At 47.6% G+C, this 14,795-nt stretch overlaps 1 protein-coding gene and 1 long non-coding RNA gene across 14 annotated transcripts in view; one reads left to right on the top strand and one right to left on the bottom strand.

Moving 5' to 3' along the window:
- Positions 1 to 14,795, top strand: part of nxn (nucleoredoxin) — a 173,145-nt gene that overhangs the window by 19,077 nt on the left and 139,273 nt on the right. The window lies entirely within an intron of this gene.
- LOC132395121 (uncharacterized) lies at positions 2,271 to 14,559 on the bottom strand. Its single transcript, XR_009512537.1, has 3 exons — positions 14,127 to 14,559; positions 4,707 to 4,810; positions 2,271 to 2,836 (listed from the first exon to the last, which is right to left on the bottom strand). It is a non-coding gene; the product is annotated as an uncharacterized LOC132395121 (long non-coding RNA).

Here is a 14,795-nt window from a genome sequence, read left to right as displayed (position 1 = left end):
GGGCTGTGTTTCACACCTTTTGTTTTCAGAACAGAGTACCTGCTTCTGGGGCCTGGTGTCAGGTGATGAGGCCAACTCAGAGATGCCATTGTAATCATGGCCTCAATACTGGTGGGGTTGGTCTGGGAGGAAACACCATTGTTGACTTGTTATCTTGCCTGTAGGTTTTATGGAATGAGTATCTCTTGAACTTCTTTGAAAGATGTTGATGCCAGTACCCAGAAGACTATCCCATTATTCCCACAGCCTGTCCCTGTCCCTATCCCACACCGGCCCATCAATCCACTTTTGATCATTTTGGACAATGGGCAGATCAGGATCAGGTTTAATATCGCTGGCATTATGTCGTGAAATGTTTTTTTGTCTTACGGCAGCAGTGCATCATAATACATAATAAAATAATAAATTCAACTAACAAGTATATATTTAAAAATAATTAAATAAGTAGTGCAAAAAAAAGAGGAAAGATAGTGAGGCAGTGTTTAGTAGTTCACACTCCATTCAGAAATCTGATGGCGGAGGGGAAGAAGCTGTTCCGAAAACATGGAGAGTGTGCCTTCAGGCTCCTGCACCTCCACCTTGATGGTGGCAATGAGAAGAGGGCACGTCCTGGGTGATGGGAATCCTTAAGGATGGACGCCGCCTTTTATCAGCCTGCAATGATCAGGCTGATGGCGATGCAGCCAGGAGGGGGCGCGGCCAAGGGGTTGTGACCTCCTGTCCAAGCTCCTCAGTCAGTAAAAGAGCAAGTTGTACTGTTTTGAAGTAATCCAAGCTGAAGGCAGCTCGGCTTGTGGTTTCGAAGTAATTTGGTGTATTTTTATGAAGAGCCATGGATACGCTCTCCCTACCAGCCCAGCAGAAACTTTGCCACGTAAATGAAACTTGCTGTAGAGCTGATATTTAACTCTTGGCCAGCTTGACTACAGCTGGTGATGTGGACGTTTGTGGGAGCTTGCTGGGTGCGGGTTGGGCTGTTAGGTTTGCAGTGGTGAGCCGAAATGAGATTTTGGATGTGGCTGGAACTCTGCAAATGCAAGTCTAACTTTTTTCTCTTCACCTGACAGACCAAATGGTCTAATTCTGCTGCTTTGTCTTTTGGTCTTTCTGGCACATTGGCTAATATTGAAGCTAGGCTCAGCACAAGAGGGGTGGATCTGTCTCTGTCTCTGTCCCCCTCTCCCCTCCCTCCCTCCCTCCCTCCCTCTCTCTCTCTCTCTCTCTCTCTCTCTCTCTCTCTCTCACGCACATGCACGCACACGCACGCACACACACACGCACGCACACACACACGCGCGCACGCACACACACACACACACACACACACACACACACACACACACACACACACACACACACATGCCCGCACACACACACACACACACACACACACACACACACCCTCCTTTCCTCCCGCCGCCATCCTGCATTGAGAATGGTGGATCCCTCTTTGCTGCAGAAGTCGAGCAAGCAGGGCTCTCCACTATTATAGCGGGGGACCCCTGGAGTAAAACTCACCTCTATCCGAATGTCAAGCAAGAGAACTAACTCCAGTGCTATCCAATATCTTTGGAAATGGACCGTGGTGGGAAAAGGTGCTCTCGTCATTTGGGGTTAACTACACCATCTCCAACACCTCCACTGACTCGTGGTCACGGACAGCTCCTGGGACAGGCCAGTAACACACTGTCCTGTGGGTTCATCACCCAACTCGGAGCATTGTGTTCAGTTCTGGTTGCCTCATTATAGGAAGGATGGGGAAGCTTTTGGATGGCTGGGTGAAGATGCCAACTCTGCCAAAGGAGGTGTAAGGCACTCCTTCCCTCCACTACACTCTTGGGCAAGGTGTAGCACAAGGCTGGGTTGAGGATGAGGGGAGACCTGATAGGAGTTTATAAAGTTATCTGAGGCATAGATGGGGTAAGCAGCCAAATCTCTCTTTGCCTGGATAGAAATAGGAAGGCATATATTTGAGGTGGAGGGGGTTAAAGAGATGCACAAGACAGATTATGTTACAGAGTGGTGTGTATGCATTGGGCTGTTGGGGGTAGTGGTTGAAGATGACACCATAGTGATGTTTGAGAGGCTGCTGGATAAATACATGAATCAGCATGAATGGAGGGATATGAATTCAAAGTTCAAAGCGATTTTTTTTTAAGTACAGTATGTTTGTTACCATATTCTACCTTAAGATTCATTTACTTGTAGGCGTTCATGGGAAAATAAAGAATTTATGAAAAATCTATACATAGACAATGACTGGCAAACAGCCAGTGTGCATAAGAAGACAAATTGTGCAAATTAAAAATAATACTGAGGACTTGAGTCGTGCAAAATCCTTGAAAGTGACTCTGTGGATTATACAACCAATTCGGAGTAGTAGTGAGTGAAATTATCCACGCTAGTTCAGCAGCCTGATGGTTGTAGGGTAATAACTGTTCTGCACCCTGGTGATGGTCTGGGGCCTAAGCTTCTGTGCCCCCTTCCCGTCAGCAGCAGCGGGAAGAGAGCGTGGCCTGGATGGTGGGGGTCCTCGATGGGTGCTCCTTGTAGATGTGCTCAGTGGAGGCGAGAGCTTTCCCTGTGATGGGGTGGGCTTTTACTGTTACTGTTGGTCGACATTTTTGTTCCTGGGCTTGTTCGGTGCTTCCAAGACGGGCCACGACGCAGCCAGTCGGGATACTCTCTACCATGCATTTCTAGAAGTTTGTTAGCATTTTAGATGACATGCTGAATCCGCACTAAGAAAATGCAGACACTGCTGCGCTTTCTTCACAATAGCACTTGCATGCTGGTCTCAGGACAGATCTTCCAATATGATATTGTTGGATGTTATCTGAAATGACAAGTCAGATTTTAGGCAAAATAATACAGTATTTAAGATGTACAATTTTCAAATAACGAGAGCTGAAGACTTTATAAAATCAGAATATTTTCAGCTTGTGACTGACATTCGATGCCCACCACTAACGCTTTGGCCTGGTGGCTCCTGCTGTAGCCAGCTGTCTTCCTTCTCCGCACCCAGCCATCCCATCATGTTTCAGGTACTGGGCCAACACCGTGCATGCCTAACCTTGTGGTATCTACAGCTTCCACAGAGTCCCAGCTCACGTGGGATCTCAGATCAGTAGATTAAACTTCGTCCAAAGTCGATTAAAGCTTTTTTTTCCTCGCGATATATGTGATAAGGTTGGAGACGGTGGGGTTATCGTACTGGGATCAGAATCAGGTTTATTATCACTGGCATATGTAGTGAAATAGGAGAATTATGGGCTGTGGGAAAAAGGCAGGTAGGTGGAGATGAGTCCGTGGCCAGATCAGCCACGATCTTATTGAATGGCGGAGCAGGCTCGACGGGCCAGATGGCCACTCCTGCTCCTGTTTCTTATGTTCTTACGTAATTTTTTGTTTTGTAGCAGCAGTACAGTGTGATATATAAATTACACAGGAAGAGATCTTGAGTGAAGTTGGAGACTGAAGAGATTAGTTCTGTCTGTCGCATGTACATTGAAACATACAGTGAAATGTGTCGTTTACGTCAATGACCAACGCAGTCTGGGAACGTGCTGGGGGCAGCCCACAAGTGTCGCTACACCTCCAGCAGCAACGTACCACGCCCACAACTCAACTAATTCTAACCCGTACGTCTTTGGAATGTGGGAGGAGACCCAGATGGTACAAACTCCTTACAGACGGGGCAGGAAATGAAGCCGGGTTGCTGGTACTGTGAGGCGTTACGCTAACCGCTACACCGTCCCCGATGGAGACGGAGTTAAAGGTTCATCCGGTAAAGGTTTGGGGCTAAGACACCTTTAAGTGGTGGAGAAAGAGGGAAGGAGAGGGGAGAACATAAGGGAGAGTGGGAAGGCTAGTTGGGAGGAGAGTGGGCAAGCTTACAACACTTGTAAAGTAACCAAAATCAGCTCAGGGAGAGGGCACAGTTGTTACAGCGTGCATTCCCCGATCCCTATCAGATCTTGTCCCTGAATTGAGGTAGCTGGAGTCTGCCCTTAGTAATGTGCACACAGTACAGTACCTGGTATTCCCTCTCGTTTCTCCTCCTCTCCACAACTTCCATCTGTTTCTTTGTCTCTCCCCGTCTCTTGCTGCCACTTCATCCCCCTGAACTTTGCACATCCAGAAGCCGCTGCATAACTGTGGTCCTGTGTGTGTGAAATTGCATCTGTACGTGGACTCGAGTCGCCTCTGTGGTTTTGCTGCCAACTGTTTATAATTTGCTGAACATTTCACTGCTGGGGGGCAGTGGCAGACACATCAGGCTTCTTTGCCCTTGATCCTAGAGGTTTTAACCCTTTGTGGCTCCGGGCTCAGTGATTGTCCCAGCAGGACCATTGATTTGGGAGTTGTCCAATATTTCATGGTTGGTGCTGGGGCTAACTGAGCAGTCATGGTGACACTGGGTAGTCCTAATCTTGCTTGCTCAATATCACAGGGAGGTCTTTGGCTGCATCTTAATGAGAGGCCTGCTTCAGCATGTACTAAAGGGCTCCCCTCTACCTAGGCCATGTCTGTGCCCCTTAGCAGTTGTTTAGCTGCCCACTGACCCCACTGTATTGTATTGTGGCCTCCTCCCCCCACCCCCCAACCCCCGGATCCTTTGCCCATGTAGTGACGGAACCACAAGGCAACCTGCCTCTCGGAGATCTGAGACAGAGTTTAAATCCAGAGCAGTCGGCCGCTCTTACCTGTTCTTTCTAATCCATCACTCTCAGCGACTTGCCTTTACGTTGTGGCCTTATGCTGACCTGTTGCAAGGAGCCTCAGAGGGCTGATGGGAATCCCTGTGGAGCTGGAAAACGGAAAGGAATTTTGTCATGAACCAGGCTTGTCTCAGTGACATAAAGTTTTCCTTCATCTCTGTTGTGTGTCTTGTTTACCGTGTGTGTGTGTACACTAGCAAATCTCTCTCAAACCTGCAGAGAGATAGAGACAGACGAAGTGCCTGTCTGTTTTGTTTCGTGTGTGTGTGTGTGTGTGTGTGTATGTTTGTGTATGCGCTTGCAAGCTCCTGCAAATCTCTCTGCAGGTTTGCGAGTGTGGGTGTGGTGTGTGTGCGTGTGTGTGTGTGTGTGTGTGTGTGTATGTTTGTGTATGCGCTTGCAAGCTCCTGCAAATCTCTCTGCAGGTTTGCGAGTGTGGGTGTGGTGTGTGTGCGTGTGCGCACACGTGCTCATTCCTACAAATCTGTTCCTACAGTTTTGTGTATGCATGTGCGGGCTCCTACAAATCTGTCTCTCTGCAGGTTGACGTGCGTGTATGTGTGTGTGTCTGTGTATATACTGTGTACCTGTGTATGTGTGAGTGATGGTGACAAATCATTTATCTGGATTGTCTTGGGCTGAACACCAATCCGCACGCCAGTTGACTCCGGTCAGAGTTGCACTGCACTGGATGAGATTTGCGGTTACCTTCTCACTGACTTTGTGCACAGTTTTGATCACCCACCAACAGGAAAGGAGTCACCAGGATGTTGGCTGGACTCGGTGCGGGGTGGGGGGGGGGGCTGAGTTGCAAAGAGAGGATTTGTAGACTGGGACTTCTTTCCTTGGAATGTGGGAGTTTGAGACGTGACCTGATGCAGTTCAAGATAAATTTATTGTCTAAGTACATATACTGTACATCTTGAGATTCAATTATTTGCAGGCATTTACAGGAAAATAAAGAAATGCAGTAGAATTTATGAAAACTATAATTAGTAGCAGTGCAATCACTTGAGTATAGTGTTCTCCCAGGGGGTTAGTCCCTTAATGGAGAAGGTCTGTGCATGATTTTGTTTAACATCTGGAGATTGATGCATAGCTGGCCGCCATACTGTCCTTGGCAGGTCGGGGTCAGGGTCCAGTGGCACGGAATGCACGATGACTGGAAACCCTTCACTGCTGCAGCCTTCCTCCACCTTCACCGCTGTTGTGATGTGTCGTCGTCTTCCGCCGGCTCCTCCGGTGAGGTTGTGGTTGGATTGCTCTTTGCCCGGAAGCCCCCCCCCCCCCTTGACTTAACTGCCCTTCCAGGGGGTGAACCCTAGACAGCATCTCAGGAACTCGGAAGCCACTCCACCACTACAAAGTGACAGTCTTTGGAGAAGAAGACTGTCTGTAACAAAGACTGACAAATCGTGCAAATAAGAAAAAGAGAATAAATAATACTGAGGACGTGAGGTGTAGAGGCCTTGGCAAAGGGCACAGACAGGGCTCTAAAGCACCTCCCTTTCCCCCTGGAGGCAGCGCTAAGCTCAAGGGGGCACAGGTTTAAGATCAGAGGCGAGAGATTTAAAAGGGACATCAGGAGCAGCTTCTTCACACGAAGGGTGGTATATATTTGAAATGAGCTGCCAGAAATAGTGTTTGAGGCGGGCACATTAGCAACTTTTAAAAACTGTTTAGATAATGACATGGATTGGAGAGGCTTAGAGGGCCAGGTGAGGAGATGGGACCAGCTCTCTGGGTGACACAGTCGGCCTGGGCCTGATTCCGAGATGTGAGACTTTATTTACACTGAAAGCCCACTCTTTGCGTCATTGACAGCTGTGGTAGTGAAGATGCTGAGAGAAATCAGCCCATAAAAGACTTAAAGCTAAATAATCTAAATCTTTCTTAACTGAGTGGTAGACAGGATGAAGAAACTTAAATCACATACCACAGAGTTTACAAAATCCTTCATATGATTCACCCTAAACTGGAAATTAGCTTCACCTCCCCTCCACCAAATGCAGTATTTCTCCTGTGTTCATGTTCTGAAAGACGATTCTGACTCACATACTTAAAATCTTTCCAGAAACGGGCTCTGTGCCATCTTGCCAAAGTGGAGAAGGTAACCCCGGCTGTCACTTCCTTTCCTGGCCCAATCACAGTTCAGTTTGCTCTCCTGCAGGAGTCAAACCGGGGGGGAGAGAAGTATGTTTATGTGCTTTGGCCAGTTGTACAACAGAAATCTACAGCACTGTGCCAAAACCAACAGGCAAAATGAAAAGTCAAACTCAGAAACGTCTTAGTAAAGTTCATGTTGAGCTTCCTCACGGTTAGCTCATTAGGTGAGGATGTAGTGGCAGGAATGTGATTACTCAAGAAGAGGATTATGTACTCCTCAGGGGTTGTCCATGGTGGCTGAAGAGGCCATTCCAGGATCTGCATAATCCTGCCTCCTTTGTCACTTGCCACCAACAACCTATCAATCCATGTCATTAGATACCTCCCACCAGCACCAACTTTCCAGAGACCAAGGACACCCCCTCTCCCCCCCCCCCCCCCCGCCATGACCACCACCACCACCAACAAGCTTCTGGTCAGGAGTACTGGTTAATGGTTTAGTTGCTTTTTATTACCATTGAGCACATCTACACAAAATGTTGTCGCAGGAAAGCAGCATCTATTGACCCCCACTACCCAGGTCACGATCTCTTCCCACTGTTGCCATCAGGAAGAAGATATCGGAAACTCAGATCTCACACCACCAGGTTCAGCAACAGTTATTACCCCTCAACCATCAACCAAAGGGGATAATTTCTCCCAACTTCTCTTGTCCCATCATTGAACCGTTCCCACAACCTATGGAAACCCATGCCATCACGGGGAGAACATACAAACTCCCTACAGACAGCAGCAGAAGTTGAATCGCGATCACTAGTACAGCAACCCACTGCTGTGCTACAGTGTTACTACACTACGTGGCCAAGACTAGAGATCTCCTCTCCCCCCCCCCCCCCCCCATCAAATCCCATTGTAACATTAATCCGATCACACTGCAGTCTTCGCATCTGGCAGGAGAGGTCAAGCAACCTGGCCTTGTTTAACCCTTGAAATACCAGCTCATTCTGGTGTTTTTATGCATTAACGCTCTTCAAGGCTTAAGTAAATGGTAGATTGGTTTGCCGTCGTCAGATGTAACAGCGGAAAATTTAGTTTTACATGCAGACCATTTCATCAGCAATAGCAGAATGCGGAGTAAAGTGTTAACAGTCACAGAGGAAGTTTGTTGCTTGCAGGCAATTAGTTTCAAAACCACAGTGAGGTAGATTTTGAGGGCAAGAGTCCAGCAGATAGTGTAAGAGGTCCATTCAGGTCTTGTAACAGTGAGATGGAAGCAGTTGTGTGTTCTTTCAGGAGTGGTGGTGGAGGGGAGGCGGCTGAAGGGATAATAGCTGTGCGGGGTGGGACCTTTCACGTGTAGACGCAAGAGATGGCGGATGTTGGAACCTGGAGGAGGAATTCAGCGGGTTGAGCAGTGTCTGAGGGAGGAAAGAAATTGTTGCCATTCTGGATCAAAGCCCTGCATCTGACCTGCGGAGATCCCCGTCCCAATAGACCGTGTACTGCTCGAAGCTGAAGTATGAGTGTGTGGGAGGGAGGTTAACGGGTTAAAGCTTGCCTCCCTGTTGGCAGCTGTGCGCAGTGGCCTGTTCCTGCCTAAGCATTAGGCTATTTGTTAAAGAGTGAAGGGTTGAAACGAGTTCAGCCTTTATCTGAAAGGGTTTGTCTGTCTTTGCACAACTCTAACATGCCTGCAGATTGGATAATATGCTGAGTAATTGTCTGTGTGTGTGGAATCTCTGAGGGAGCACAGACGGAGGTGGTAGCATTTGACCTCTGCGTAGTCTTCCCAGAGCTGGACAGAAATGCACCTCCACTGATTTTCCTGTGCCTTCACTCTCTCTATGGGCTCAGTCTGCTTGCAAAGCCTGGTTCATTTATACCAAGTGGAATGAGGCCATTCGGCCCATTGGGTTCATGCCTCCCAGCAAAACAATTGTATCTCCCTTTTCCTGTAACTCTGTGGCTTATTCTCTCCTACATGCCCATCAATTCCTTTTTGACCATCCTTCTTTCTACCTATCCTAAGGGATAATATACCGTGGCTGGTCACCCAGCAATAGGTATAGCAGTTGTTACAGCACCAGCGACCCAGGTTCAATTCTGTTGCTGTCTGTAAGGTGTTTGTATGTTCTGCCTGTGACATCATGGGGTGTGCCATAAGACTATAAAACATAGGAGCAGACTTAGGCCATTCAGCCCATCAGATCTGCTCTGCCATTCCATCATGGCTGACGTATTATCCTTCTCAACCCTATTTTTCTGCCTTCTCCCCATAACCTTTGACATCCTAATGAAGAACTTAGCAACCCCCACTTTAAATATTCCCAATGACCTGGCCTTGGATTGGTAGGTTAATTGGTCACATGGGTGCAATTTATTTATGAGATACAGCACTTTTGGCTCTCTGAACTGTGCTACCCAGCAAAGCCCTGATTTACTCCTAGTCTAACCGCAGGACAATTTGCACTGGCCAATTAACCTACCATCTGCAGTGTTTTAGGACTGTGGGCGCAAACTGGAGCGCCCAGAGGAAACCCACGCGGTCACGGTGAGAATGTGCAAACTCTTTACAGGCAGCGGTAGGAACCGAACCCGGGTCACCAGTACTGTAAGGTGTGGTGCTAACCTCTACACCACCGTGGGGCTTTGCGGGCTCGTGGGGGATGTTACCACGCTGTGTCTCTCTAAGTCAAAGCATGCCTGTGAAATGCGAGGAGACTCTGTGCTGACAGGCAGAATCAAACCTGGCCCATTGGCGCAGTTTATACCAGCATAAAGCCATCAGGTAGAAGGAGCAAGAGGAGGTTCTTGTGGAAGGCGCGCTTTGCATTTCAAAAGAGTCTTGTCAATCCCCAAATACCTACCATCCAATGACTTGTTTAGAGGGTGGAGAATCTGTGGAATTGATTGCCACAGACAGGCATGGAGGCCAAGTCACTGGGTATATTTGAAGTGGAGGTTGATGGGTTCTTGATTAGTCAGGGCAGCAAAGATTGCAGGGGGGAAGGCCTCTACTGCCTGTAAGGAGGTCTCCCCGTGACTGTGTGGGCTTCCTACCACAGTCCAACAAAGTACCGGCTTTAGGTTAGTTGGTAATTGTAAACTGTCCCATGATTAGGCTAGGTTTAAACTGCAGAGTGCGGGGTGATGTGGCCCTATTCTGCGCTGTATATTGATAAATAAATAAAAAGTTTAGCCGGGAGAATGGGGTTGTGGGGGGATAATAAATCAGCCATGGTGGAGTGGTGGAGCAGGCTCGATAGGCCAAATGGCCTAATTCTGCTCCTTTGTCTTGTGGTCAGTGACGACACCTTTGACCTGTGGCATAGATGCAAGTTCATGTTCAGGTTTATCGTCTTCTGACCGTACATGTACACAACTAAACGAAGCAATCTACCTCCAGACCACGGTGCACCCACAAAACATACCACACACAGTGCATAAAACAAAATATTCCCACAGATTCGTTAGTAAAGCTCAAGTCACAGTGTACGTAGTGTGCAGCACAGATAAGCAGCTCGCTGTTCGAGTGACGAGACCTCGGTGGTGGCAGGCTATTCATTAGTCTCACAGCCTGGGGGAAGAAGCTGTTACCCAGTCCGGCCGTCCTAGTCCTGATAGGACCACGTCCCTGAGATTGTGAGATGGGTGGTAGGGATCCTCAACAACGCTTCGAGCCCCTCATGTACAGCGCTCCTGGTAAATGTCGCAAATGGGGGGGCAGAGGTGCCCCCGGTGGATTTGCTGTCCTCTGTAAGGCCTTGCAGCTTCCACTCAGTGATGCGGCGAGACGTGGCACTCGCGACGGTGCTCCTGAAGAATGGGGCTGGGGAGCCTTGCAACCTTCAATCCCCTCTGAAAGGGTTAGACGCTGTTGTGCCTTCTCGAATAATGAGGCGGTGTTGTGGGTCGAGGGTAGATCATCCGTTTTGTGCTCACTGAGGAACTTTGTGCTCTTTACCCTCTGCACGGTGGAGCGTGGTCTCCTGAAGTCCAGGCCAGTGTTGAGAGAGGGGTGTAGAGTACTTATTACATTCACTCCAGGGACAAGGGAGATTACAGGGAGCTAGTGGAGAAGATTGGAACGCAAGCTACTTTGTAAATTGATAACATGAAGATATTAGGAAAAAAAGAGAGTTAACTTTGTTGGATTAGGGTGTAGAATTGTTATTTCTGTGTATTTCCCTTATAGTTTAACTTTCCTATGCTTGCTACAGTACTGTGCAAAAATCTCAGACATGTATACATATATAACTAGTGTGCCGAAGATCTTTGCACAGTACAGTAGTAATTTTATGTATTGCACTGTACTGCTGCCACACAAAAAAACAACAAATTTCATGACATCTGTGAGTAATGATAAACCTGATTTTGATTTGGGTCTCTGTTGTGGACTGAGAGTGGGAAGGGGGGGCAGAGAGAGGGGAATCATGGTTGGGAAAAGGGGGGAGGAAGAGAGGAGGGGGCGGGAAGCATCAGGGAGACATTCTGTAGTTGATCAACAAACCAGTTGTTTGGAATCAATAACATTGCCTGGTGCCTCCGGGCTGAGTGTGTCGGTACCCGTGCCACCATCCCCCACTCTCTGCCACTTCCCTGCCTCCTGACCCACCCCCACCCCCTTGACACTCTACCCTCGCCATTCCCAACATCTTTTGCTGCTGCCAGATTTATAAAATCACTTTCCACTCCATATTGACAAATACAGTGCCGTGTAAAGGTCATATGTATGTATGCATGTACATTTTGATGTAGAATTTGCACAGTGCTCTAAAACATCTCATTGCTTGGTGAACTTTTCAGTAATTCCATATTTTCTTAGAAATGATTTAGTTTTTCTGCAGCAGGCATCACGCCACCTGAATCTGGCTATCTTATAGGTTAATAGTCATCACTGGAATGTTGTTTGTCAAGAAAACTGCAAATTCTTTGTTCTGTTCTTTTTTTTATTCTATCTGTGTTCTTGTGACACTAGTAAAACAGCCGTTAGCAAAAAGTTTTTATAACTCGTGGTTGACTTCCGAGCCTCTAGATTGCAAAGACACCAGGATCCAGCAAACTTCAAGGGGACCAGATAGAATGCATCACAGAGTTTTTAGAGAGGGACGGAAGGAAATTGTTGGGAGATTGTCTATAATCCATAAAAGAATCAGAGTCAGGTTTATTATCTGTGATATATGTCATGAAATATGTGGCTTTGTAGCAGAAGTACAGTCGTCATCATTGTGTGTCATGTCATAGGACATGGGTGATACCCATGGTTGTTCTTGGCAAATTTTTCCTCTGAAGTGGTTTACCATTGCCACCTTCTGGGCCAGTGTCTTTACAAGACAGGTGACCCCAGCCAGTATCAATACTCCTCAGAGATTGTCTGCCTGGCATCAGTGGCCACGTACCAGGACTCGTGATATGCACCGGCTGCCCATATAATCATCCGCCACCTCCTGCCATGACTTCACGTGACCCTAATTGGGGGCTCAGCAGGTGCTACACCTTACTCGAGGGTGACCTGCCCCGAGCAGAGGGAAGGAGCACCTTGCACTTCCTTTGGTAGAGACCTATCTCCACCCTGCCACTCGATTACAGCATTTCAAAGACATTTGGACATCGACAGGACAAGTTGGGAGGGATATGGGCCAAATGTGGGGACTTGGGGCTGGTTCAGATGATATCCAATTGGGACAAAGGGCCTGTTCCGTACTGTTACATCTAGGCCGGATCAGAAAAAGTCTGCAGTGTTCCTTTTCAGAAAGACATTAATGAACCAGATGGGGTTTTACAAAAAAAAAGCTGGGTTAGTTTTGTAGTCGTCATTAGAAAGACAATTGTTTTTAAGTGTTCTAGATTATTATCAGACATTACATTCCCTGGCCCCCCTCACTGGATCTGATGAGAAAATGGTGGGTGCAGTGCAAAGCCAGAGGACCGTCATGGGGCTTACGGGGTTAAATTCCGAGGATATCCTGTGCAAGCTGGGCTTACTGGTCCCTCGGCTCTGGCAGATCAAAGGGGGCCGTTTAATTGAGGCACTTGGGATGATTATCAAACGTGATAGGATAAATAGAGCCAAACTTCCTCTGGGGGTGAAGGAAACCAGAGCCAAGGGAGCCAGTGATGTCAGGAAGCATTCCTTTACGCTGCGGGGAATGGGAATGTGGTACACCGTTGCACAAAGGTTCCGTGGAGTCGCGCAGCTCCTTCTGCCCACCGAATCTACACGTGTCCTGCTCCATGCTGCTACCACTCTGGGTGTGTATATGTAAAAGAAACATCTTTCCCCACATATTTTTAAACTTTTACTCTCTCACTTTGAGTGTGTGACCTCTGTGCCATTTCTGAGTGTGAGAGTGTAGCAGGCGCCCCAGCAGCTGTTTGATAGCGCGGTATGTCGATTGGTCTTCCTACGTGCACAGGACTCCGTGATGTTCGAGTGCACGTGCTTTTATCTTGGTGGGCTTGGTTCGTTGGTCCCACACTAAGCTGCCCAGTGTGACTCAGCAAAAAAACGTTTGACTACACTACTCCATTGTTGATCTTGCTTCGCGCATACAGTACCACGCAAAAGTTTTATGGCACATATCTTGTATGTGCAAGAACTAGGCCTCAAGCCATGGTGTTGCCTGTTTACAGCAGCCCGGAGAGAAGCGTTGGAACCAGGGCATCCAGGTTGGAATTGGTGCTGCCCCTTCCCAGTGTTCACTTGGCAGAAGATGAGCTCTTTTGTGGTCATCTGCAGATTTCAGCGGCATTGGTTGGCTCGTGTTTGGACAGTTCTGTCAGGTGGCTGTATCTTTCTATCTTATGTGTGCTTTGTGCTGTTGGTTCTGTGTTTTGTATCTTGACCCCAGAGTAACGCTATTTCATTTGGCTGTGTTCATGTGTGGTTGAATGACAGTAAAACTTGAAGTGAATATATATAACATAGAAAACCTACAGCACAATACAGGCTGTGCTGAACATGTACTTACTGTAGAAATGAGCTAGGGTTACCCATAGCCCTTTATTTTTCTGTATAGATTTTTTTATATAGCTAGGATGCCCAAGACATTTGCACTGTACTGTACTGTATATTATGTCTTTTCAGTTACCAAATACACTACTACTGAGCTAATACGAAGCTAATACTCTTACTTCTGTTTCCCAACCACCTTCCTATTCTCATCAATATGCAGTACTGTACAAATGCCCTGGGCACCCTAGCTATATACACTGTATGTGCCTAAGACCTTTAAACTATACTGTAGGTAACATTCTTGTAATTTATATTTTTACTCTGTGAGGGGGAAATAGTCCTACCTCATCCACAGTTCTCGTAACTTTACAACTTCGTCTCAGGTCTCCCCTCAGCTTCCACTGCTCCAAAGAAAATAGCCCAAATTTGCTCCAGCCTCTCCTTGTAACACCTGCCTTCAAATCCTGGTGGATTTCATCCAAACCTTTTCCAAAGCTGCTTCCTCCTCCTCCTCCTCCTCCCTGTAATGGGATGACTGGAATTGGAGAATCTGGTGATGGGTAAAGATCTGACTGAAGAGAACAGTGATCACTGAAGATCCCTTGTGTATATACGAGATGTAGACATTCCCTTACTTAGGCCACCGTCACCCTCACTTAGGCTGATGCGGGCACAGCTCGCAAATGAAGCAATCGATGCGTGTTTAGGCCATGCCTGACTTTCCATTTCTTCTCCCCCTACCCCCCAGCACTGAACATAATCTCCAACCAGCAAGCTGCTGAAGTCTCGAGTCCCTTCAGCGGCTCGCAAGCAGCGCAGGAGTGTGAGGAATCCCATGCGGAGTTGCCACGGAGACCATTCATTTGGGCTGACTCTGGATTAAAAATTAGCTCGGTTTGACATGCACAGCACGACCGTGAATTTAAATTGCTTTTGGTGCGACGAGACTAGACAAAAGGTGCTGCAGTGGGCTGACGCTTTGTGCTATAATTGTTCGGGTAACCTTGAGCAGT

This window comes from Hypanus sabinus, chromosome 6 (genome assembly GCF_030144855.1).
Source record: "Hypanus sabinus isolate sHypSab1 chromosome 6, sHypSab1.hap1, whole genome shotgun sequence".
In the NCBI taxonomy this organism is placed as follows: domain Eukaryota; kingdom Metazoa; phylum Chordata; class Chondrichthyes; order Myliobatiformes; family Dasyatidae; genus Hypanus; species Hypanus sabinus.
Note: the sequence above shows the minus strand (reverse complement) of the source record. Positions and strands in the feature narration are given on the sequence as shown.